Source organism: Oreochromis aureus, linkage group 7 (genome assembly GCF_013358895.1).
Source record: "Oreochromis aureus strain Israel breed Guangdong linkage group 7, ZZ_aureus, whole genome shotgun sequence".
Taxonomy (NCBI): domain Eukaryota; kingdom Metazoa; phylum Chordata; class Actinopteri; order Cichliformes; family Cichlidae; genus Oreochromis; species Oreochromis aureus.
The window spans coordinates 964,613-990,895 of NC_052948.1; the positions used below are offsets into that span (position 1 = coordinate 964,613).

General features: G+C 39.9%; 1 long non-coding RNA gene, 1 other non-coding gene and 1 pseudogene across 2 annotated transcripts; all 3 read left to right on the forward strand.

Annotated features, from left to right (window-relative positions):
• Positions 1-509: 509 nt before the first annotated feature.
• On the forward strand, positions 510-581 carry trnap-agg. The gene has a single exon. It is a non-coding gene; the product is annotated as a tRNA-Pro (tRNA).
• Positions 582-15,789: 15,208 nt separating this feature from the next.
• On the forward strand, positions 15,790-26,227 carry LOC120440984 (annotated as a pseudogene).
• Positions 18,762-19,422, forward strand: LOC120440994. Its single transcript, XR_005613699.1, has 3 exons — positions 18,762-18,840; positions 18,919-19,088; positions 19,390-19,422. It is a non-coding gene; the product is annotated as an uncharacterized LOC120440994 (long non-coding RNA).
• Positions 26,228-26,283: the final 56 nt, after the last annotated feature.

Below are 26,283 nucleotides of genomic sequence, written 5' to 3' on the forward strand. Positions count from 1 at the left end.
TTTGCAACATAATTTTTTGGAGTAAATGATTTTATTTGTAATTACATTCCAAATGACAAGTTCCCTTTGCTGTATTCAGATTTTTCAAATGCATTTTTTCATTTTTCATCATTTTCATTTATAAATTTCTCTTTACTTGGTAAATAAGTTACATGCATGCGAAATGGATTAAAAGGTTTCACTTGAATAACATGGTGTGTTTTTTTCACTACTGCTGTTTGGAGATATAATAATACGATTCTCCTGCATCACAGTGGTCATAGTTTCATATTGTTTTTCCACATCTCCAGTGAAAAAGGTACCTAGATGCCATATTAGAGATATAAAAAAAATGCTATAGCATATAGTGGGGGCGTCTGTTTACGAGATGAAGACTTATAACGTTTTCCACCAGCAGAGGGTGGTGTTGTACGGGATGAAGCAGTGAGGACCAAATGCCACATCACAACTTTGCAGGGTTCACACACAAGTATATGTCAGAATTGCAGCTGTGAGCAGCTGCTTTCTGTGGCTCGTTGGTCTAGGGGTATGATTCTCGCTTAGGGTGCGAGAGGTCCCGGGTTCAAATCCCGGACGAGCCCTTGCTTTTACTCAGTTCATTTGGAATGGGACATGGTAGATTGGAAATGTGACTTTCTTACATTTCTCATGTGGCAAAAGACACAAAGGAGGCTGCTGCCTGCGAACTAAACTCCTGTGAAAAACTTCCACTCATGTTTTTATTCATTTTTCATTTATCACATTTATTTATTGTAAAATGAGATTACATTTTTCAACACAAGCAGGATCTCAAAGCAGGAGGCAGACATGGATTTGAAGTTAAGCTGATGATGCTTACATTCATTGACTGAATCCCACCTTCATGCAGTTTACTATAAAAACAGCACAAAGAGCGTACTGTCTGTGTAGAGGATTTAACAGAACGACTCATGAAACATCTGCTGACATCTTGTTGAGTCATTGTGTAAATTCACCAAGAGAAGTAAACCTCAGAGCAGCAGTAGCCATCAGCTGATCACAGCGTGTACACAAAGAAAATCTCGTGGAGCCCACGATATAAATAGTGATTCTTTCCCCGCGCTGAGCCACTACAACCTGTTTTTAGCTTTCCACCAGCTGCTGAATCCCACTCAAACTCCTGACTCTACTCATTTTCTGTTTAAAGGCAAAATCACCCTCAACAATGTAGGCAACAGAAAATCGAGCTATTTGTTTTTTATTTTCCTTCTTTTTCTCTGCCCATCTTCTACTTAAGTTGTGTATATTTATTAGGATTCAAATTTAAACTAAAGTTTGTATTCTCATTTATTAGTAATAGTATAGCACAACGGTCAGTTAACTTTGCACAAAAGTAGCTGGCAGAAACCTCCTCCAAAGAGTTTATATTTACTTTCTTACTGAGAGTACATTTCAGAGTCTGTATGTTTTTACTATTACGTGAGTAAAGAAGTTAAATCAGTACTTCAACCTTTACTAGTGTATTTTTCAACACTAGTATCTGTACTTCTACTATAGAGTGTCTGTACCTTTGCTACCTTTGGCTACAGCTTATTAACACAACAATTTAAATGATTTTTCTTGGCTGTAGACAGCAAGCATGTCCCACTGTTACAACTGCAGGAATATTTTTCCGTCATTTAACCTCTAATGGTCAATCCAAAATGAATTTCTTTACATGTGTGACAAGAAGAGCTTGTAAAAAACAAACAAACAAACAAAAAGAGAGAGAGAAGAAGTTAAGAGAAAAACTTCCTCTTGAAATCTTCATCCAGCTGAACACGAAAACAAGCTAATGCAAAAGCACACGCTACAGAACAGAGGCTATGTGATTAAAAGTCTGTTTTCTAGTGACAGACAATGGGAAAAAAATGTTACCATGAAATGGTTACATTAAGACAATGAACACAATATTATAAAATATGTGTAATAAATTTCTGTTACGGCCCTAGCAGGGCCTCCTGAAACTACTCTTGTGTGGGTGTGGTGTTCTCTCTCCGCCTCCTCCTCTCTTGCTCCACCCCTCTGTCTCTCTCTCGCTCTTCTCTCTCCCCAGGACACAGCTGCTGTTCATTGGCCTCATTTACCACCTGGGCCCAGTCAGCAATCACTGGGTAATATAAAACCAAATATAAAACACAACACAGGAACTGGATGTGGGAGGGTGGTTTTCTCTGGTGTCTCCAGATTGTGTCCTAGGTGTCGGAAGAGATCCTGTGGTGTGGAGCTGTAGAAGCAGTGGGGAGTATAGCTGCTTCATGTGAGTAGTGTGAGCTTGTGGGCCTCAGCAGCAATAAAGCTAGCTGCTGCTAGTGACAGGGTGGGCCTGTGGGCCCCTGGAAGTGCCTCCTCGTGGTGTGGAGTTTTTTGTTTGGTTGTTGTGTTCTTTGTTGTTGCAACTTTTTTTTTTTTCTAGTGTTATTGGAAAAACGGCGTTGCCGGCTCTTTATGTTAAGATTATCTATAATAAAAACTATTTTATTCACTAAACACCTCTGTCTGTTTTCCTTTCATTCTGTTCTGGACCCATGTGTTACCAGTCCCCACACTCACACCCCTAGACCTTCATTGTGGGGACGTAACACTGGGTTTGAAAACACACACACGGAGACACATAAAAGGCTGCTGCCTATTAACTTTAAAAAAACTTGCGGTCTTATTTTTATTCATTTTTATTTATCACATTACATTTTCATGATCATATTTATTCCTTAGGATAGCGTAGCATCTTTATTTATAATAAACTTTACATCCAACAATGTTGGCCAATGTACTACAAATATAAAACAAAGAGAAAACAGTTTAAATTACACATAGAATAACTCAAAATTGAAAAATAATATAATTAATAAGAAAGAGAGTCCGTGTCTCCTAAAAATTGAGCCATGGGGAAGTAAATAAAGTGAAAACAGGATAGGGCCCAGAATGGAACCCTGTGGTACTCCATGAGACAACGGAGCACGGGAGGACTCAGTTTCCTAAGAAACTGAAAAGGTTCGATTTGTTAAGTAGGACCTGAACCATTTCAGAGCCACACCTGTAATACCGACACACTGCTCCAAACGTGAGATTAAAATTTCATGGTCTACCGTGTCAAATGCAGCAGTTAAATCGAGTAAAATAAGAATGACACTTTCACCAGAATCACATGATAAAAATATATCATCAAAAATTCTTAAAAGTGCTGATTCAGTGCTATGCATTGCTTTAAAACCAGATTGGAAAATCTCCTGAACATTTTGTGGATTCAAGTACGGGATCAATTGGTTATATACTACTTTTTCCAAGACTTTAGATAAAAATGGCAGCTTAGATATTGGTCTAAAGTTTTCAACAGCGTTTGTATCTAGCCTAGGTTTCTTAAAAAGTGGTTGCACAATTGCATCTTTGAAATTCTTTGGAACCACACCTGAGGTAAGGCTGCTATGGTTAAAATAGTTGAACCTATGGTAGAAAAAACTTCTTTCAGAAAACGGGGAGGGATAGCATCGTAGGGTTAGCCTACAGGCTTGAAATGATCCACCACCTCCTGTAGCTGAGCAAGAGTAATCGACTCAAACTGTTGAAGGACAGCCGAGCAAATTGCAGGATCGGAGGGGTCAGATGTGGGCAAAATAATCCGCGCCCTAGTCGAGGCTACCTTGTTTATAAAGAAGTGCAGAAACTTTTCACACATTTCATGTGAAGGCTCAAAACTGAGAGCAGAAAGGGGGCTTAAAATAGTCTCAACTGACTTAAACAATATATGTGGTTTCTGATAATTCACCATAATAATGTTTGCAAAGTTTTTTTTTTTTAATATTTAGGACAGTGCATGTTAATAAAGATACATGTACAAAAAGAAATTACATGAATGTAAACACACCAGATTATAGCCAAAGGCTAATTTCCATCTGTTGTAAAAAAAAAAACACATTAAAAATGGACAAATAATTCATAAAAAAGTTCATAATTCATACATAATAAGAACTGAACTGAACAGAACTGAACACTAAGGTCAATTATGGTGTTCCACAGGGTTCAGTGCTAGGACCAATTCTATTTACATTGTACATGCTTCCCTTAGGCAGCATCATTAGAAGACATAGCATAAATTTTCACTGCTATGCAGATGACACGCAGCTCTATCTGTCCATGAAGCCAGGTAACACACACCAATTAGTTAAACTGCAGGAATGTCTTAAAGACATAAAGACCTGGATGGCCGCTAACTTTCTGCTTCTTAATTCAGATCAAACTGAGGTTATTGTACTCGGCCCTGAAAATCTTAGAAATATGGTATCTAAGCAGATTCTTACTCTGGATGGCATTACCTTGGCCTCCAGTAATGCTGTGAGGAACCTTGAGTCATTTTTGACCAGGACATGTCCTTCAACGCACATATTAAACAAATATGTAATACTGCTTTCTTCCATTTGCGCAACATCTCTAAAATTAGAAATATCCTGTCTCAGAGTGACGCTGAAAAACTAGTTCATGCATTTATTACTTCCAGGCTGGACTACTGTAATTCTTTATTATCAGGATGTCCTAAAACTCCCTGAAAAGTCTTCAGCTGATCCAAAATGCTGCAGCAAGAGTCCTGACAGGGACTAGAAAGAGAGAGCAGATTTCTCCTGTTTTGGCTTCCTTCATTGGCTTCCTGTTAAATCCAGAATTGAATTCAAAATCCTGCTCCTCACATACAAGGTCTTAAATAATCAGGCCCCATCTTATCTTAATGACCTTGTAGTGCCATATCACCCTATTAGAGCACTTCGCTCTCACACTGCAGGCCTACTTGTTGTTCCTAGAGTATTTAAAAGTAGAATGGGAGGGAGAGCCTTCAGTTTTCAGGCCCTTCTTCTGTGGAACCAGCTTCCAGTTTGGATTCAGGAGACAGACACTATCTCTACTTTCAAGATTAGGCTTCAAACTTTCCTTTTTGCTAAAGCATATAGTTAGGGCTGGACCAGGTGACCCTGAATCCTCCCTTAGTTATGCTGCAATAGACGTAGGCTGCCGGGCAGGGTCGATTCTAGGATCAGAGCTTTGGGGGTGCTGAGCACCCAGAGAGCTGCCCAGCCAGGCAAGATAAACTTTACACGTCACGATGAGACTTCTTCCCTGTCTCTGTCAGTCCCTGCATCCTTAAATGTCTCCAGTTGTCCTGAGTTCTCTCTGACTGTCTCCTTGGTGCATTTAAACTCCTGTTCCTCCCTGTCCTCGTCGTCTGTTGTCTTCGTCTCCGTTATCAGTCATCATAATTTTACCATCTCTGTGCAAGTCTGCAAATTTCTTTATTAAATCATAAGATTCTTAAATTCATCAACTCTCTCTGTGCCTGTTCCTCGTCACAAAACATGACATCACTGTTTTGTACATTTTAACACAATTTAATCCTCACATCTGTGAAAGAAAAGCAAAACACTTTTTTGAGAAGTCTGTAACAAAACCATCAAATCTGATAAAGGTTATTTAAATGATGCTCATAGTGAGTAAGAAGTAAACTGAGTGCATGTTTTGGACAGAGATTCACTTTTAATGTGTATGTATAATATAATACAGATACATAAAAACACTCCCAAAACAGAATAAATTATTCCAAAATATTAATAAAAACTATAAAAATGGAGGCAACTTTGCCTGTGGTAGAATGTATACAATGTATGAAAAAATCTTTACTGCAGATACTAATTTAACTAATTTAATAATACTAATCTTGTGTTGTAAGATTTATGAGTTTCATGCTTTCATAGTGGTACTTGGGAGAGCTTGACATTTTTCTCAGGTGGTACACACTGTAAAAAGTTTGAGAAACACTGATAAGTGTTTCTCTGCCGCATAAGTCTGTATGCGGCAGTCATACAGACAACTGGACGGTCCAAAGGTTGGCCTACCTGTTACTGGCTGAGGTTTTAGTAGAGTTGTGGCTGAACCACATAAAATATATCATTAATTTTAATCTCCCCAATCAATGATAATGTTGGAATGTTGTTAAAGAGGGTCAAAAATGTTTCAACCCAGTTTGTTTTGCAGATTCTGTATAGCAGCTTTAATATAGCGAGGACACAACTTCCAGACTGTGTGAGTAAAATATCAGGTTTTTTCTCTTTGTCAGTTTAACAGTTTCTGTTGTGCCTGTCACTGTTCCCTGTCTGTTTTCTTACCTGCTTCTTCCTGACCTTGTACTTTCTCCTCACGTTCCCTCTTTCCTCTCTCCCTCTTTGGACTGACAATCATACACAAATAGATTGGATTCATCCATCCATCCATTCGCTTCCGCTTCTCCTTTCCAGGGTCGCGGGGGGCGCTGGAGCCTATCCCAGCTGTCATAGGGCGAGAGGCGGGGTACACCCTGGACAGATCGCCAGTCTGTCGCAGGGCCAACACACAGGGACAAACAACCATTCACGCTCACATTCACTCACACATTCACACCTAGTGACAATTTGGATTATCCAATTAACCTATCCCCTCAAACTGCATGTCTTTGGACGGTGGGAGGAGATTGGATTCAATTAGATGAAAAAATTACATTAATATGAAATTTTTTTTTATTAAGATCACTAACAAAAAGTCCTCTCTCAGTGTACTTTCAACCAAAAGGCAAATAACCAAACCACATGAACATCTAATAAAAGATATAAAAATTGAAACACTGATCCAACATTATTTTTAATTGATGGATCATTTGTTCTTACACTTTTACCTGAACACACACACACAACAGGAGTTATAAGGTTAATGGGCATTCAGTCAGTTAGCTAGTTAGTATCCATTTCAAACAGGACAGTGGTAACAACAGAAGCTACGGACAATTTTAAGTTTTAGATTTTAAATAGGCTGTATACATTTCAGTGGGAGCAACAGGACGGTCAAATGTCGCTGAATTTACTACAGAGTAGGACGGATTGTAGGGTAGCAAACATCATTGGAAAACACGTTTTCAACACTGCAGGTTACCTGGTGTAAGGTTTTTCAGCTAAAAAGAAACATGATTCCTGTCTAACTACATAAAGAGTAACTGAAGGTTAAATGCTGCTAATATGTCCTGTTTTAATCCAGGCACTCCACCTGCGCTCCGCTGCGTCTCAGCTACCATCGCTCTGGCAGCAACGACCCTAGAGCCAGAGTGGGGGCGAGCTGGAACAAACCATTTTGGGAGGGGGGAGGGGTTATCTATACTTTTGTTGTTAAAATGTTCCGTCTCAACCAAGTACTGTATGCTTTTTATATTTTTAGTAGTGTGTCACACAAACAGCAAATATTGTCAAAAAAAAGTAAGAAATCTTTGGGGGTGCTTTGATTCATTTTGGGGGGTGCTTCAGCACCCCCCAAAATGGGCTAAAATCGCCCCTGCTGCCGGGGATTCCCATGATGCATTGAGTTTTTCCTTTCCAGTCACCTTTCTCACTCACTATGTGTTAATAGACCTCTCTGCATTGAATCATATCTGTTATTAATCTCTGTCTCTCTTCCACAGCATGTCTTTCATCCTGTTTTCCTTCTTTCACCCCAACCAATCACAGCAGATGGCCCCGCCCCTCCCTGAGCCTGGTTCTGCTGGAGGTTTCTTCCTGTTAAAAGGGAGTTTTTCCTTCCCACTGTCGCCAAAGTGCTTGCTCATAGGGGGTCATATGATTGTTGGGTTTTTGTATTTATTATTGTGCTATCTACTGTACAATATAAAGCGCCTTGAGGCAACTTTTGTTGTGATTTGGCGCTATATAAATAAAATTGAATTGAATTGAATTGAATTGAACTCCATCACCAAACTCACACATACATACCATTCTATTCCCAAGTAAAACATTAAAACTATACAACTTTGTGAAAAGATTTTGTTTATTATTCAAATATGCTTTGCTTGTAACTGTGTAAACTCTGAATGACGACTCACCCTGATAAAACATGAAACCTTGCCTATGCTTATCAAATGCCTGTGAAGACAAGTTCCTGTGCAAAGAGCAACGGAAAATGCCACTTAAGCAGACGTTTAGTATAGTACGGACAGAATGTTTAATAAGATATGCATTTGTCAGTTAAGCAATATATTCTGAGAACAGGCGGAGACTGCCTCCGTCTGCTGTGTAACCTACATGCCTATATAACCTGCAATAAAGAAGAGTACTGTGTGACACTCCAGAGAGTTCACCCATGTACATATGATTTTTTATACTGTCTCACTGTGTCTCTGTTTTACTTTGGCAGCTTTCTATTTGGGAAATTTTCCCTGACATTTCTTGGTCCTTGAAGCCGGATGAGACAGCCTATTTAAAGCAGCTCTCACAGAAAGCACCTCACCAGGTCCCGTCGGTACGAGAAGCCCACGTTGCAACGTTTTACAAGCGGTCCGCACCGTCGGGGGCTGATCAGGTGCATCTGAAGAAACCAGCGCCAAGGTAGGACAGACTACTTTGAGATAATAAAGGTTTGCGCAAAAACGAAAAACGAAAAATAAGCTCGCCTAAGAAAGGCTGGAAGCACTACGCCGCTTTAAGGAAGCTGGTAGCGTGAGCGTTAAAACTGTCTGTCTTTATTGTTTTTGGTGGAATAAGTTGATTTCTACAGCACAATAAGGAGGCTGAACTATTCCACTGATTTGTTTACTGTCGGTTGCTGAAGTACTGGTGAATCGAGAAGAAGGTCGTGTTTTATCACATAAAGTTGACACCGCTTTTGAGAATAGCTCAAAAGTAGAAGGCGTGTCAGCCACCTCTCTCTGTTCTCGGGCCAGCGAAAGCGCCCGCAGGTGTGTGTGTGTATTACTAAGCACTCAAAAACACATTGCGTCTAAAAATCGATTCTAGTTTGACACGACTCTCAGTAGACTAGTCCTGTGTGGGCCAAAAAGTCGGATAAACGAAACTGAAAGTCCTGTGTGGGCTCGTTTCATGAGACTCGCCTGTAAGACGGAATTGGCAGTCCTGTGTGGACCGGGCCCTGTGTGGACCCGCACGTAAACGCTCGCCTGTGTAAGACGGAATAACTTGTCCTGTGTGGGCCCATTTCCGCAGCAAAGAAGAGGTTGGAGCTAGTGGTTTCATTCCGCAGTTTAAAAGGTTTGAATAAAAACGTCCTGTGTGGACCGGGCCCTGTGTGGACCCGCAGACGTAAACGTCGCCTGTGTAAGACGGAATAACTTGTCCTGTGTGGGCCCATTTCCGCAGCAAAGAAGAGGTTGGAGCTAGTGGTTTCATTTCACCCTGGGAGTCAGGGATCTCACTCTAAGAGTGAATGGTAAATAAGGAGCGTGTCAACTAAAAAAGGATTATAAGTACCGCGTGTGAAGTTTATGAGTTGGTAGTATTAATAACTAAAAATAAATAAATAAATAAACAAAGAACTATCGAATAAAACAAATCAAAATTAAATATGGGAAATAAATCTACAAAACCCGAATTGACTGCAGATGAACAATGGTTAGAGAAAAAATGCCCTGGTGCAGGAAAGATAAGCGCAAATAGGTGGAGAAATCCAAAAAAACAAACTGCACCGCCTGGGAGGGAACTGTAGCCCTGGCCAAATACAGCATTTAAGTAAATGCCTACACGCAGAGATAGAAAAGACTAGTGGTAAAAGAAAACCTGCGCATATTCGAATACGTAAGTTTCTTTTGTACCATGGCAGGAGGAAAGTGAGAAGCGTGAAGAGAAAAGAAACAAAAAGCAAAATAAACAAAGCGAAAAGCCACCTACTGAAACCACCAATCCTCCTCCTTGTCAACCACCTCCCTCAGCCCCAAGTCCCCTGATACTGAGCAACCATACCCCCAAATCCTTATCCCCTGTTTCAAAAATCCCTTTGTGAAACCACACAAGACCCTTATGTCTCAGCGAGACAACAACTGGACCTAATGACCATGAAGACCCACCGCCATGGCCTCCAGGCCCGTTAGGGCAATTTCCACTAATTCAGGCGCCAAACCCAGATTACGAAAAAATAGGAGAAACAAAGTTAAAGGAAAACGAGTCTGTCTCTGACTTCCTAGACAGACTACGACCAGTCTTTAGACAAAACTCAGGTCTAGAATATGATGAGGGCGTGAACACCCCTTTTGAACAACAACTAAAAAACGCGTTTCTAAAAGGCCTCCTCCCAAAGGTCCGCGCCCACGTAGATAAACATTGGGTCACTCAAAATACCGGAAGTCTAGCTGATGCTTTACAGCATGCAGAGCATGCAGTGAAGGTACAGAAAAACAAAACAGCACTGCCAGACTATGAGAAACCATTTCATTTGCATGTGGATGGCAGTTCAGGCTATATGAAAGCAGTATCGACCCCAGCAGAGTGGATGACGAAACTACTGGAAAACAAAGAAATAGTTTTGAGCAACCAACTGCCGCGTGATTCTCTCCCAGTCTCTTCCAGGTCCTGCTCACAACACCCACAGCATGCAGGATTGCTGAACGACCCTCGTGGATTCATCAAAGCCACACAAAGAAGGTTGAACCAATCCAAGACCCACCAACATCTCCTTAAAGTGAGTGATAAGTTTAGACTCTGGTCCTCCCCAACCTCTAGTGTTCGCTCGGTGGGGGTAGGGTGATCAGTGGCAACACTCGTGATCCCACTCCTCTGGCTGAGGTCTACTCATTAGAGGCTACGGGTGTGTCTGGTGGTCGAGAAGAGGAGAACACTCACAGGAATGGAGATGCTAGACAAAGAACCCAAGATTCCACTGAGGGAGAAAGGAGAGATGGACATAGACGACGTCAATATTGGACAACAGGATGCCAGCTGACAACAGTCACAACCCTGTGCTTCATGTTTGTGTTCTCAGTGTTCCTGACAATAGCCATCCCACTAAACTCATTCCACATTGGAGGCTATCAAGGTGACAAGTGGAACGAATATGACTGGTACCTGTCAAGCACGGACTGGGACCAAGGCTAGACACAGTCTTCACCTACACTGGCAACGACTGGACCGTAAGAGCCCTGATCAACAGGCTGATAGCAACTGCCATTACACCAGACCCTGTCAGCCCAAGAGAAACTATGACGTTATTAGAACACACTGACACTGACACAGACACTGATGATGAAGCTGATTCAAATGAAGAGATTGATGCCCTCGCGATAACTGTGATGCAACACCGAGTCGCACTGGACATGATTCTGGCTGAGAAAGAAAGACTCTGTATACTCTTTAACAACACATGCTGTACATACATTCCAGATAATGTTCACTCTTCCAACATGACCGACGCCTTACGCACGCTGAAACAACTCAGGGACGCTCAGCAACAGGACTACGTCACGAACACTAAAGATTGGCTTACCTGGCTGTTGAGTGGTTCCTGGAAATCTCTTTTAATGAAAGGACTGGTTTTTGTAGGAGTTCTTCTACTCCTACTCTGTTGTTTTACTTCTTGTATTTTGCCATGTGCACAATCAATGACTAATAAAGTTGTTGCAGTTCATGTGCAGGCATACCTGACACTGCCCATGGATGAAGATGATGATAAATCCCCCTGACACTGAAATGCTGTGATACACCAAATGTATGACGTGCTGATTAAAAATGCGCTGCAAGAAATCATGCACAGATAATAAACCAATGGTGTTTTAACTAGTGTGAAAGTTAAACAACAGGAGGGAAATGTGAAAAGATTTTGTTTATTATTCAAATATGCTTTGCTTGTAACTGTGTAAACTCTGAATGACGACTCACCCTGATAAAACATGAAACCTTGCCTATGCTTATCAAATGCCTGTGAAGACAAGTTCCTGTGCAAAGAGCAACGGAAAATGCCACTTAAGCAGACGTTTAGTATAGTACGGACAGAATGTTTAATAAGATATGCATTTGTCAGTTAAGCAATATATTCTGAGAACAGGCGGAGACTGCCTCCGTCTGCTGTGTAACCTACATGCCTATATAACCTGCAATAAAGAAGAGTACTGTGTGACACTCCAGAGAGTTCACCCATGTACATATGATTTTTTATACTGTCTCACTGTGTCTCTGTTTTACTTTGGCAGCTTTCTATTTGGGAAATTTTCCCCTGACAAACTTATACATGATCACACACTTGATTTGTCCATAACCGCTTTGCTTCTTTTACTGTAAGCTGGTATAAGGCCCAGCGCTCTCTTAAATTTTGTAAAGAGACCTGTAAGTTATCTTTTTTCCATCTCCGCTCAGCCCTACGACATTCACGCCTCACAGCACGGGTTTCATCGTTCAACCAGGGTTCAAACTTAATCTTAGGGTGCTTGATTTTTAGAGGGGCAACACTATCCAAGGCAGTCTGACAAGTGGTATGAAACCAAAAACTGAGTTCCTCTACGTATTGGAGTGTCTCGGGAATGGAGAACTGATTATAGTAGGTGGAGAACCGAGCTGCAGTGAAAGAATTTAACAAGTGAGATGGCTGAGCAGGGACATGCCCCCTGAATTCATTTCTAGATAAAGAGATGTCAAACAGAACTGGCATATGATCAGAGAAAACAGGGTCAGAGACTTTCAGATTATAAACCCGCAATGCGTGCGCTAAAACCAGATCGAGAGTGTGGCCACACTGTTGTGTGGGTGCAGACACACATCGAACTAAATTAAAAGAATCAGTAAGTTTCAAAAAGTCTTTAACCATGGGCTTTTCTGGACAGCACACGTGAATATTAATCAGAATCAGAATCAGAATACTTTATTGATCCCTAGGGGAAATTATTTTTTTGTTACAGTGCTCCATAGTAAACAGACATTAACAAGACAGACAATACACTAACTAAGAATAGTACAATATATACAGGCATATATATACATAAGTCGTTTATTAATAAATAGCTAAAAAAGAAAAAGAAAGAAAAAGAAACATGTGTGTGTTAAGTGGATGCGTTGTACAGTGAGATGGCCACAGGCAGGAATGATTTCCTGTGTCGTTCAGTGGTGCTTTTTGGTAATCTCAGTCTCTCACTGAACGCGCTCCTGTGACTGACCAGCATGTCATGGAGTGGGTGGGAGGTGTTATCCAACATTGTCTTTATTTTGGACAACATCCGCCTCTCCAACACCACCTTGAGGGAGTCCAGCTCCATCCCCACGACACTACTGGCCTTACGGATCAGTTTATCGAGTCTGTTGGCATCAGCGACCCTCAGCCTGCTCCCCCAGCATGCAACAGCATAGAGGCTCGCACTGGCCACAACAGACTCGTAGAAAATCCTCAGCATTTTCTGGCAGATGTTGAAGGACCTCAGTCGCCTCAAAAAATAGAGACGACTCTGGCCCTTTCTGTAAAGTGCTGTGGTGTTTTTTGTCCAGTTCAGTTTATTGTCAATGTGTACTCCAAGGTATTTATAGTCCTCCACAATGTCAACACTGACCCCTTGGATTGAAACAGGGGTCAAGTGTTTCCTGGTCTTCCTGAAGTCCACTATTAATTCCTTGGTCTTTTCCACGTTGAGCTGCAGATGATTCTGCTCACACCACGTGACAAAGGAGTCGACCACAGCCCGGTACTCTGTCTCATCATCCCTGCTGATGCATCCAACCACCGCTGAGTCATCAGAAAACTTCTGAAGATGGCAGGTCTCTGTGCAGTGGCTGAAGTCTGTGGTGTAGAGGGTGAAGAGGAAGGGGGAGAGGACAGTCCCCTGTGGTGCCCCTGTGTTGCTGATCACCTTGTCAGACACACACTGTGGAAGACGTACATATTGTGGTCTTCCTGTCAGGTAATCAACAATCCAGGACACCAGTGAAGCATCCACCTGCATCGCTGTTAACTTATCACCCAGGAGGGTCGGCCTGATGGTATTGAAAGCACTGGAAAAGTCAAAAAACATGACCCTCACAGTGCTCGCTGGCTGGTCCAGATGGGTGTAGACACGGTTGAGCAGGTAGATGATGGCGTCCTCTGTTCCGAGACGAGGCTGATAGGCAAATTGCAGGGGATCCAGATGTGGTCTTACAATGCGTCGTAGCTGGTCCAGGATGAGCCTTTCCAAAGTCTTCATGATGTGGGAGGTCAGTGCCACGGGCCTGTAATCCTGGGGGCCACTGGGACGTGGCATCTTTGGAATAGGGACGAGGCATGATGTTTTCCACATCACTGGGACCCTTTGCAGGCTCAAACTCAGCATAAACTAAATCCCCGACAATAATAAAGGAGTCATATTTAATCGTGACTTCAGTCAGAAATGCAGCAAATTCCTTTATGAAGTCTTTACTGTATTTTGGAGCCCTGTATATTATTGTGCACAGTGCAGGGGGAGAACAGGCTATTTCAAATAGCAACTGTTCAAAACTGGAAAAATTTGTGACAAATCTACAAAAAACTAAGTTTTGTTTCTATTTATTTATTGATTGATTTATTAAGAATGTTTATAATTCTGTGGTATAGAACCTTTGGAGAAGTTGAAGCTATAATGCTGTCCACCACCAGAGGGTGGTAGGGCACTGGATGAAGTGCTGAGGCCAGAGTACCATATATCACAAATTTAGAAGTCCAACAGTGGGTCTCTATGAAGCCAAAGTTCAGAGGTCAAAGCTTTTCTGTTGTGATTCGTTGGACTATTGATATGATTACTGATATAATAGACCATTTGTGTCGGTGCAACAGTTTAACTAGAATACAGTTGCGGTGAGCATCTTTTGCAAATATATTAAAATGCTATTAAATTTAAATTTGTGGTGTTAGGTCAGCTGGTGTTTCTAAATTGTTACCTGTTACTCTGACACGGTTTCACGTGCCCCCCCCCCCGAACTGGATGGTTGGACGGGATTTGAACAAGTTGAAGCTATACTGTTGTCCACCACCAGAGGGTGGTGTTTGGCCAGATTGAAATGACGAGGCCAAAGTGCCACATCACAAGTTTTGAAGAGTTTATAGTTAACAATCGCAGATGCAGGTGTGGTTCTCAGTTGGCTCGTTGGTCTAGGGGTATGATTCTCGCTTTGGGTGCAAGAGGTCCCGGGTTCAAATCCCGGACGTACGGTGGCCCTGAAGTGCAAACCACAAAAACAAATCACAAAACGCACAACAAATTGAAAAGCGCAACAACAAATTGAAAAGCGCAAAAACAAATTCACTAAACGCAAAAACAAATTGAAAAGCTAAAAACAAATTCACTAAACGCAAAAACAAATTGAAAAGCGCAAAAACAAATCACAAAACGCACAACAAATTGAAAAGCGCAACAACAAATTGAAAAGCGCAAAAACAAATTCACTAAACGCAAAAACAAATTGAAAAGCGCAAAAACAAATTCACTAAACGCAAAAACAAATTGAAAAGCGCAAAAACAAATCACAAAACGCACAACAAATTGAAAAGCGCAAAAACAAATTCACTAAACGCAAAAAACAAATTGAAAAGCGCAAAAAACAAATTCACTAAACGCAAAACAAATTGAAAAGCGCAAAACAAATTGAAAAGCGCAAAACAAATTGAAAAGCGCAAAAACAAATTGAAAAGCGCAACAACAAATTCACTAAGCGCAACAACAAATTCACTAAACGCAAAAAACAAATTGAAAAGCGCAACAACAAATTCACTAAGTGCAACAACAAATTCACTAAACGCAAAAAACAAATTGAAAAGCGCAAAACAAATTGAAAAGCGCAAAAACAAATTCACTAAACGCAACAACAAATTGAAAAGCGCAAAAACAAAAGAAGAATCACAAAACAAATTGAGAAGCACAATTACATTAAGAAAACCGGAAAGGGTAGGTACCAGTCGGCAACAGGAGACATCACTGATTGGATGTCCGCGCTGTTCGCCTTTGGAACCGGAAGTTACTCTGCCTGTAGCGCATTTCGTTTGAAAAACGGCGGAATGTTTTGTCCTAGCTATGGAAAAAGCTGGTTGAGGAGTCACCAAACTTTTGCAGCGGCTGTGGCGAGAGGCTTTATCACGCATCTTGCATCGGAGACACTTCACTCCCATTGAGTAAGTTAATAAGCATAATAAAATGTTTGTTATTTATTGATTTATTAGCCTAGCGTTAGCTGTTTCCAGACCATAGCAGACCAGAGGGCTGTTCCACTAACCGAGCTCAGAAAATCGAGGCTCATTTGAAAATGCACGCAGCTGTCAAAATGACTGCTCAAGACCTTTCTAGTAGTGAAGGTCTGAGGGCAGTTCTAGTGTTAACAAACCTCGCAGCTAGGGTGCCACGGACCAGACTTGTCCACAAGCATATTGCATAATGAATGAGCAGAAAGACTGCAGGTTAGCCTGGTTCCTGGAACCGAATTTGGGGCAATCGAGCCTGGATTTTCAGAGTGAGCCTGGCTTTTGGGATTAGCTTGCTTCGTGGAACAGTCCTCTGAGCATTTCCATAACTGAAACGATAATAAATTAGTTCATTTATTATGTTTGGTTAACTTTAGGAACTAACACTATTATGTGTCTATACATTAAAACTTAGTGGTGTAGAATTGTATTGGTCAATAGTATCAGTTACATTGTCATTCCTTGGTAGAAATTTTCTAGTGAGATTATTCAGTGTTGTCCTTATTTGCGTGTTGTGTGGACAATGGAATGTCACATGAATGAATGTCTTTAATGTGTGACATTGTAGTACATTTTTCCTTTGTTTCCTTTAGCATCACAGACTACCTCAAACTGCCCGACTCCAACCTTCAGCACCTTCTTAGAATACAGAAAAAAAAAAAATGAAGAGAGGCAAAAGTTTTCTGAAGGAGGAAGGGCTTAAAGAAAAAGGAAAAAGAAAGGTTCAGGTAGTTTGGCTAGCTCTGTCTGAAAACAAGTTGAGGTTAATTTTCTAATGACATTCTTTTGTTATTCCTTAGGGAGTTGTGTAAAAATGTTCAGTGTAGTAAAGCTATCCAGAATAAGAACAATTGTTTGTGAGTAATTGTACATTTAGGTTGTCAGGAAGATCCCCTTTTGCAGTTAATAAATATTCAAGTTTGAATAGATCTGCTTAGTCATATTAGTATCTACTTGGCCCATTGTTCATGTCTTTTTCCTTACAGATAAATGTCGGCTTGATGACCATTAAAAGGGTGGTTTGAAGCCATACCGTGGAAAAACTATTTTCCTAACAACAGACCCTGACGCTACTGCCACAAGTCTGCTCAATCAAGCTGTTAAAAAATGAAGGACTTTAACAAAGATCTAAAAGATGGACCTTTCCTTCTTCTGTATCCGGATGGCACTGAGGTCATTACTGTCCCTGGAACACAAAGACCATTTACACTTGAGGCTTATAAGGCTGAAGTTGGCAAGCCTTATCAAAGAATCACTGTTTTCATCTGCTTGAAGAGTGACTTTGAAGATGGTAAGCTGCTAATGTTTGTTTGGATTTTGACACACATTCCCTTAGTTTCAACAAATGCTAATTTTGAAATTGTGAAATGATAACATTACGCATAAAGCACCCAAGTCAATAGCATACCTACATTAAAATGGTGAATGGCCTGTATTTGATATAGCACCTTCTAGCCTCTTAAGCCCCAAGGGGGTTTCTGAGCTTCCTGCCCGAAAATGCAATGCCTAAATTAAATTGATTATTTCTCTGCAATTACAAACTCTGTCCTTACAATCTTGGTATCAAAATGAAGCTAACACTTGGGACATTTAATCAGAGGTGTAAATATTAAAACAGATATTACTGTGTCAAAGTTACTGAGACTGGAACACAGAAAAAGTAAGTAGATTTTATTCTCGCCTAATTTTTTTTTGTAATTTTTAGCATATAACCCTTTTAAAAACATGGCTCAGATCATATTTGGTTCCAGAAATCCAGTAACCAACATATAAGCATAATCTGTGCAAAGATTTGTGTTTCTAAAGTAAAACAGTGAAAAACTACAGCCCTGTCAATACATGAATATCCAGACGTTAGTACAAAAATGTCCAATTTTGGCACACAATTGGACACCATGCCAGTTTATTTTTTTAGGTATTAAAGAGCAGAAATTAATAAATTTTATTAACAGGCCTAAAAATGCTTTTTTTAGAAATATATTTTTGAAGAATTAACCACACATTTACATGCTAATGGGCCTTTTCGGCCATGCGCATGGAGCGGCTCATTGGCCTCCGGCCCTTTAAATTTTGAGGGGCTGTAACTTTGGGGTCTTTTGGTCAATTTGCATGATTGACACCTCTTTTTAATCGTTTTAACCAATAGATTCAAAGTAACGATGCCACGTTCACGTCACTTCAACCAATCAGACGTTGTAATGCCAAAACCCACGTGTGTCCAAATTTATTGCATGCGGCATCTGTCCAGTCACGTGTCTGTAGGTGGGTCTAAAATGGAGGTTGTTGACATAAACGGCTCTGATGCGGCTAGGTTGGCATGGGAATTACCGGTGTTCTGGGAATTTCTCCTACCCCGCAAACCGTCCTACCCGTTGTTCCTGAGCATGTGCGCGCATGCGCACAACACATAAAGGGAAGGAAAGCGCATCCGGCTGTGATTTAATGCTACTCCGTTGTCATATTTGCAGGAAAATAGGTAAGTAGTAAGTATTAGTACTTTTTATTGACGTTGATACTTGATTTTTTTAAGCCTTTGTGATTGTTTGTCAATATTAAAGTAAAGTCGCTATCTGCTTTCTGCACAAAACTGTCGAATTTGCAGCTTCGGTGAAGTCTGCTGTCAAGTTACTGGACGTGGTATTTGCACAACACTTCTGAACCGCAGCTTCGTGTTTTAAGGCTGTTTCGTAATGTCGTTATTTAATAAGTTACATTATTTGCATTGTTAACTGCACATATTGAAGCTCAGAAGAAAATGTTTACTTACATTCGTGAGATATGGAGAAGAAGTGGGAAGAGATTTACTGCTCATTTCTGCGGGCTCCTACCCTTCAGGATATGACAAGGCTCAGAGGCAAAACCTCAGAAGATATGCCTCAAAATTCCAACAAAAGGGTCAGTAATTTATTGTTAATACTAACAACTCATATATGTGGTTAAATTAATTTATAAATATATATTGTTCTACTGCAGATGGAGAACTCTTTGTTGGAACCAGAAAAGTAGTAAAAACCATGGATGATGCCAAGAAGATATTTCATGAGTTTCATTCATCTCCAACTGAGGACACACTGGCACACACAAACGCTAAATGCAGTGTGTTCCAGATTTTACTGGTTTGGACAGTTGACATTAAAACATGGGTATGTATTAACTGTTTGCATTGTCGTTAAATGCCGTTTAGAATAAGATTTTTTTTTTAAAATATCAGTTAAAAGAGAAACTGTACACTTGCAAAATATAAATAAATATGGTTAATTAGTGATATTACAGTAATAACCTGTAGGCCTGGCAGAGATTTGAAGACACACACAAAGTTTTGTTGCTAAATTGTTTGTTCGTTAGAGAATATATCATTAATGATTTTTTTTTTTTTTTTTTTTTTTTTTATAAATGAGAATGTTGAACATTTACGTGAACTCCATAAATATTTTTACCTTAAAGATTCTGGAATGTGACCAGTGTCAAAAAGTTGGGGAACCACTGACTGCTGTGCAACCGTTGCAGTGTATTCAGGTAAATATTATGCCCCTTTTACCCATCAAACTATGCTGCTGTTAGACCCTCTTGGAAATGAAGGTTGTTATGAAAGGAAAATTATGCGTAACTGGAGGTATTCATCATTCATTAATTCTGTTTTGGGTTGTTTGGTTTGTGGGGTTTTTTTTTATATTTAGAGCAAAATGCTGGCTACATTTTAAAAACTTGTTTTATTTTTATTAGGAATTTTCTGAAGATGAAAGGAAAGGAAGAGTCCCGAGTGGATTGGAAAATGGAGACTCTGCCACACAGCAAGCAGATGGACTCCAGCAGTTGTGGAGTTTTAGTGTTGAAGGTATTTAATAAGCCATTGTATTTATTGTATTTAACTAGAATTAAGTTAATCAATTGCAATTACTGTAACATATTTTACAGTTTGCCGAACACTACCTTATGAGTGGAGAGGTTACTAGGGTGCTGTCCACTCCAGAAGCCATTGGGCTGCAACGCACAGAAATTGCTTGCGAACTGCTAGAACATCAAAGTAAGTTGAGTCATGTGCTTTTGTATTGCAATAGCACTTTCAGTTTTGTTTAAAACTGTTATGTTGAATGCCGTGTGTTTCTAGGTAATGCTGATGACTACTGTGTGGTTTGTTCCATGCTGGAAGCCGATCCTGAGTCCAGTATGATTGAAATGGTAAAACAAATAAACCACAAATGCAATATACAGTTGCTTGCAACATTATTCGCCCCCTTGAACTTTTCCACATTTTGTCACATTACAGCCACAAACACGAATCAATTTTAATTGTAATTCCACGTGAAAGACCAATACAAAGTGGTGTACACGTGAGAAGCGGAACGACAATCGTACATGATTCCAAACAATTTTTACAAATGAATAACTGAAAAGTGGGGTGTGCGTAATTATTCAGCCCCCTGAGTCAATACTTTGTAGAACCACCTTTATCTGCAATTACAGCTGCCAGACCTTTAGGGTATGCCTCTACCAGGTAGAGACGTTGGTCTTTCACATGGAATTCCAATAAAATTGATTCATGTTTGTGAATGCAATCTGACAAAATGTGGAAAAGTTCAAGGGGCCGAATACTTTTGCAAGCCACTGTAGTAATTATTTTCTCATGAAATTGTAATGTTGGTTAACACACTTACACCCCCTTCTCCCTCTTCAGGTGCAGTGTGAGTTTTGTCTCAGATGGGCACATTTTGGATGTGCTCAATATGAGAGCAGCCTGGTCAAGTACTTGTGCGACAAATGTGCATAATTTGTTATGAATACTGTTTCTTTTCCACTTCTTTCTCCCTGTGTTCTGTTGGATCTGTAAATATCAAATATATATATCTGTAAATATATGCTGTCAGTCACAGTAAAGTACAAAGAGCAGCCTGGTCAAGTACTTGTGTAAAAAAAAAAAATGTGCATAATTTGTTATGAATACTGTTTCTTTTCCACTTCTTTCTCCCTGTGTTCTGTTGGATCTGTAAATATCAAATATATATATCTGTAAATATATTCAGTAAATACATACTGTAACTATAATGGAGTGAGTTCATTGTCAAAGTTTATATAGTCAGGTGTTCCAATCACTTCAATGGTGACAGCTGTATAACTTAAGCACCTTGGCATGCAGACTGCTTCTACAAACAAGTGCCAAACCATGCTACCTTTGTTAATAAGAGCAAGAAGCATAATTCTGATGGGAAGAATTACGTGCCAAACCATGCTACCTTTGTTAATAAGAGCAAGAAGCATAATTCTGACGGGAAGAATTACGTGCCACAACATGCTACCTTTGTTAATAAGAGCAAGAAGCATAATTCTGACGGGAAGAATTACGTGCCAAACCATGCTACCTTTGTTAATAAGAGCAAGAAGCATAATTCTGACGGGAAGAATTACGTGCCACAACATGCTACCTTTGTTAATAAGAGCAAGAAGCATAATTCTGACAGGAAGAATTACGTGCCAAAACATGCTACCGTTGTTATTATAAAGTAGAAGCATACTCTGACGGAAGAATTACGTACAAAACATGCTACCTTTATTATTATAAACTAGAAGCATACTCTGACGGGAAGAATTACGTGCCAAAACATGCTACCTTTGTTATTATAGAGTAGAAGCATACTCTGACGGGAAGAATTATGTGCCAAAACATGCTACCTTTGTTATTATAGAGTAGAAGCATACTCTGACGGGAAGAATTACGTACAAAACATGCTACCTTTATTATTATAAACTAGAAGCATACTCTGACGGGAAGAATTACGTACAAAACATGCTACCTTTGTTATTATAGAGTAGAAGCATACTCTGACGGGAAGAATTATGTGCCAAACCATGCTACCTTTGTGAATGTGACCTACAAGCACACTTTAATGGGTAAAAAGAAGTGTCAAACCGTATACTGGCTTTATGAATATCAGCTACAAACATACTCTGATGGGCAAAGTTAAGTGGCAAACCGTCATACCTACTTAAATTTGTGCTGGAATTATTGTGTGGCAGCAGAAATGTGCATAAATTACGTACAGTAGGACATTTTGCCAAAGTAGGGCAGTTTGTCATAAGGCAGCGTAAAATTATCCTACTGGTAGGACGGTTTGCCAAAGTAGGACTGTTTATCAGAGGACACCGTAAAATTTTCCTACAGGTAGGACGTTTTGCCAAAGTAGGACGTTTTGTCAGAACACCGGCTATCACATGGCTACCGGCTACCGGCGAAAATAACGGAGGAAATCGGGACGGTAAGACAATTTCTGTCTTAGCGCAGTTGCGCCGCTGTGTGTTTTTGTGGGCTTCTTTTGTGGCTAATTCAGTGAATTTTGGTCTGATCGTGCTGAAACTTCGTGTGTGGATACAGTGATAGCTCTGGAAGCTAACCAGCCTATTTTTAACCGGTTACATGGAGTCTGAAGAATTTCTGGTTGGATTTCGTGTGTTTAGCGGACTTCTGCGCATTTATGTAACTGCTCGTTTAATCGCGGCTTGTTTTCGGTGTGTTTGGTGGTTGTAGAAATGGTTTATATGACATTTTAGCTGAGATTCTGAGGTTTCTGTGGATACCACACATGTCTGGATTTATCTTTCTCAACCGGCGTTATAACCGATTAAACGTGATCTCCTCCTTTTTGCCCCCGGTACCGGGGGCATGGGGCTGAAGAGGCTAGGGTTCTACAACCCCCCCAAGACACTTCACAACAAAACCAGTCATTCACCCACACACATTCACACACTGCTGGTGATTAGCTACAATGTGGACACAACTGTCCTGGGACTCACTGATTGAAGCAAGGCTGCTGTACACAGATGCCACCTATCCCTCCCACTACCACCACCTGGCATGGAGGGTGAAGTGTCTTGCCCAAGGACACAACAAATGTGACAGACTGAGCAGGGCTCAAACCTTCAACCTTTTGATTACAGGGCGGGCTTTTAACTCCTCTGCCACCATTGCTCCCTAAATTAGCTTGTATATGTTATGTTTCTTCCTGGAAACATGAAATTCAGCCATTTTGGATCTACTGAGTCATGAGTTTTAAATGCTAACTTTATGCCTTTCGTATTAATCTATTATTGATGATCAAATAAAGTTTCATACATTAGTATGAATTTAGTTAGCTTAACTTAATTTGTTTTCATGTTTTGTAGTTGGAGAAAACTCAGACTTGTCTGACTCTGACCCAGAGATTGTTATTAAAAGGCCCTCTGAGTTTGATCTTGCTGATACACTGGTAAGTACAATTTAAAATTTTTTATAGAGTTTTCTTGTTGTTTAGCCACCACCATTTGCCTCAGTTCAGTAAAACAGTTAATAGTTATATGTGAAATACATTTTGTGTGTGTGTGTGCGTGCTTCAAGGCAAGTGCAGTGTTTGTTTGTTTGTTTCAGCCATTGGAACTTCAACATGAAAGCAGTCCTTTACAGAAAGCGGCAGAATATGAGTAAGTGATATTTGAAGAACATGTAATCTTTTACTGTTTTTTGCCTACACTTTGTATTAATGAGATATACACTTTTGTCATTCATTCTGTATATGGTTTTGGAACCTGGACTACATAATACTTGTATTGCTTGTTTGTTAGTTAATCAAGATGCTTAAATATTTTCAAAGTGTCAATTAATATTTTCACAGTACACAACAAAAATGCTTTTCTTTGTTCTCTAAGGAAGGGTGCTGGGGATCTTGTGCTTGCTAATGAAGTACAACAGGTAAAAAACTATTTTATTAGTAAAACAGTGCAGCAGACAATCTCCACCGCCTTTACTTTGCAATTAGATAACGATTCACTGTTTGCTGAGCCCCCAGAAGAACCTGTGTTAGTAATTTAAACATTTGAATCCAATTAACCGCCATCTTGTTCTGTACAAGACATCATGCAATCATGAGAGAAGTATATATACCTTTAAAAAAAAAGTTTCTTTTTTTTTTAGACACACCAATTTGCAGGCACATGGAATTATTGCAAATTTGGCACTGGAACTTGACCACAAGAAGGTCAGCAGGTTCAATATATCAAGGTCAGCTGTATGGGATGGAGCTGTTAGAGGATTTCGACACAGCACATACTCTGACAACTACGACATGTTCATCAAGTTTAATGATGATGCTGGCAGCTTTGAAGAAGGTTTGGATACAGGTGGCCCGAGGCGTGAATTCCTCACACTTCTTATGGGCAGTTCTGTAAATCGCCCCATCTTTGATGGACCTCCAGAGAGCCGTTATCTTGTATATAATTCAAGAGGTGGATGTTTTCTCCGTAATTATTACAATGGAAATTTTAATAAAATTGGCGTATTTTTTTTCATTAGCATATTTAATAGCAATTAACCATGATAATTATGTGCCCTGTATAACAGCTGCCAGGCAAGATGAGTAGTACTTTTTAGCAGGAAAGATGATCGCTGTATCCATTGTGCATGGGGACCAGCACCACATTTCCTCTCCAAGAACCTGGTCAACCACATCACAGGGAATCAGAGTTTCAGCGCCACTGTAGAAGATGTGCAAGATGAGGAGATCACAAAAATTTTACATCAGGTAGAAAATTACCTAGGCTCAGGGAATGGGTTTACTTAGAAGACACTTGGGGCCAGTTTAAAAGATTTAATCGGGATAAAAGTTATCCGGGTTGGATCATATCTTGAAAGTAGATTCTGTAATCTGAAAGGACGGATTTCCAACTCCCAACAACACAAGTGAAATAACAAATTGATTATTTTTTAATCCAATGTTTGAATGAATCGTAAAAGTAGTGAAAATTATATTTTTGTTTTTCTTACAGTAAACCTTTTTTTTTTTTTTTTTTTTTTATAGGTTCTGAAAGCTGAATCAGAGGAGTCTTTGCATAATCTTATTTTGCAAAACAGCACAATCTTCCAAACTGCTGGATGCCTCAGAAACGTCAAGCCTTTTGAGAAACAAGCATTTGTGGAGGAGTACCTCAGATGGTACATCCTTGAAAGAAACCAAAGTGTCATTCAACGGTAAACTCATTACTCCTTTTAAATTCAGGATGGCCAGTTGCTCATCACAGCAGCCACTGACATTTTCAGACCTTCAGATGTATATGAAAAAACTGATTCAGTAGCATCGGTGATCTGATGAACAACTAGTTAATTCCTGAGCCACTGTCGCACGCTATTAACCTTTTGACACTAGAACTCTAATTTAGTATACATTTATTGTTCACAATGACCCATAATAATCATAGTGATGCAACATGATTAATTTTTCAGTTATTTATAAAAAGAGGTGATCCCTTGTTTGACACACTTGTTTATTCCAGTGTGAAAGCACTATTTTTTAAATGCTAAAATCCCAATGAGCTCTTCTTTTTTGCTGTCACAGTTAATTTCTGAGCGCTATGAATTGTTTTTGTGTATGAGTGATTCTATGCATTTGAAATCTGTCCAATTTTATAATGAAAGATCTAGTAGGTAAAGACATTTAAACACAATTTAGAAGACTGCAATAGTTATATCTATAAACCAATTATTAGTTATTTGTCTATCCTTTGCAGATTTAAAGATGGACTGGAAAGTCTGAATTTTTAAGTGCACTGCAACAAAATTCCAGTGTGCTGGCCCCACTCCTATGCTTCTCTGCCAAGGCCCTGACTGCTTCAGAACTGGAGAGCATGTTCAGACCAGATCTCAGCCCAGCAGGAAGCAACAAGCGGCATAAGGAGGTCCTAACACTTGGCTTTTGGGCAGATTATCTCCTTGATTGTGAAGGTTTGAATGACCATTTTTATTTGTTTAGTTTTATGAAAGGAGAGGTGAGGAAATAAATTTTCTGTAATGTACTACAGTGTTTACTTTCTTCTTTCAGAGAAGGCAACAGCAGTGTGTCTGGAAGATTTGATGATGTTTGCCACAGGGCTGACGGCAGTTCCACCGGCAGGAATGACACCACCACCATGCATCCAGTTTTTAAGTGTTTCGCCTTTTCCAGTTGCAAACACCTGTGCAAATACTCTGAAGCTACCCATCTGTGACTCATACAGCATCTTTAAGGCCAACATGGACTTTGGAATTCAAAATGCTCCAGGATTTGGATGTTCTTAAATCAGCAAGGTCATCAAGTTACAGTTACTGAGTTACCCTGTTAGGTTCAGCTGCCGTTGGCATACTACTTAACACATTTATGTGACAAGCAACTTCCATATTGTTAAACATTTAGTTGTTTTTTCTGAATATTGTGTATGTTGGAAAAGTGACAGAAATGCTGGACACTATTTGTAAATGGTTTTATTAAAGAAAATTTTAAATGTTTCCTTGTGGTTAAATGTTAATATTTAAATCCATGCCAGTTGCTGTATATTATGAAC